A 1,367-nucleotide genomic window follows, 5' to 3' on the forward strand; every position below is an offset into this window, starting at 1 on the left:
AATATTTATTTTCCCAGTTCATCTTTGGCTTTTCATTTTCTATAAGATTCTTTGCATATATGTGCGTGGAAATTAAAATTTTTAAGTTGTCAATATATTCATTTCTTTACTGAAGGATTTTTTCCTGTTGCTTTTACACTTGGAAAGAAAGAACTTTCTTATCCGGAGAACACAGAAACACCATTGCCCATAGTTTCTTCTAATTTACCCATGATTGTATTTATACATGTATTTCCTTGATGCAACTAAAATTTATTTGGGATGAGGTGAGATTATTAATTGATTTTTTTTCCAGAATCAATTTTCCCCAAACTGTTTATTAACTATGTGTTAACTAAGCTATCCCTTCCATTCTTTGGGGGTGCATCCTTTATTGTAACTAAACATATCTTCGCGCCATGCCCAAGGCAGTCGGACTTGCTGCACCTACCCAGCAACTGAAATTCACCACCTCTGACTCCTGAACCACATCAAAGACAAATGTCAACCGCTGCAGGCTCAGTATCACAGCCTGAAGCTCGCATGTGACGAGCTGGCCAGTGAGAAGTCGGAGATACAGCGTCATTCTGTGATATACTACAAGATGTCCTACAGCCTGGACATTGAGACGCACAAGCAGGCTGAAATTGTCAAGAGGCTGAATGGGATTTGTGCCCAGGTCCTGCCCCACCTCTCTGAAGAGCAGCAGGTCTTGGGATCCATCAAGAGACCTAAGCATATCACCACTCCATCATCTGACAGCAGCTCCAAGCCCACCAGCTGTCCCAGCTGCAGGCTCTGGCCCTGCCCCTGACCCCACTGCCCGTGGGGCTGCAGCCACCTTTGCTGCCAGTGATCAGCACAGGTGCTGGCCTCCTCTCACTGTCCCACCTCTCCAAGGAAGACAAGAATGGCCACAATGGTGACATCCACCAGGAGGATGATGGCAAGAAGTCAGATTAGCAGGCAGCCAGGATGGGGAGGGTGGGGTGACAAAGAGGAGACAGAGGCCTGGAGAGAAAAGAATGTTTAGTGCAAGACACAGTGTAGCCCGGGATTGGCTAAACTCCAATAGTACTTATGGTAGCCACCTGCTGGGGTCCTACTCCTGCTCATGTGCCACCCTGCTGCTTTGCTCCAACACCCCCCAGTCCTGGCTTCCCTCCTCTTCCTCCCCTACAGCCTAAATACGTGAATTCCTGCTCGTACCACAGATGAGGCAAGCTGAGTCCTGTAGGGGCAAATGGGAGACCAGTTCAGAAGGGAGCAAAACCTCAAGAAACCTAATACCCCTGGCACTTCCCCAGTTCACACTCATGTAAATAACAGTCTGCTTGCCAGGCCCCTCAGGGCACACGCCACAGCCTCCCACCCTGGCACTACATTCA

The 1,367-nt window shown here is 48.0% G+C and overlaps 1 pseudogene; it reads left to right on the forward strand.

The window, feature by feature from the left end:
* Positions 1-398: 398 nt before the first annotated feature.
* LOC103606938 lies at positions 399-942 on the forward strand (annotated as a pseudogene).
* The last annotated feature ends 425 nt before the right edge of the window (positions 943-1,367 follow it).

The sequence above is a fragment of the Galeopterus variegatus genome, unplaced genomic scaffold, assembly GCF_000696425.1.
Source record: "Galeopterus variegatus unplaced genomic scaffold, G_variegatus-3.0.2 Scaffold147, whole genome shotgun sequence".
NCBI lineage: Eukaryota > Metazoa > Chordata > Mammalia > Dermoptera > Cynocephalidae > Galeopterus > Galeopterus variegatus.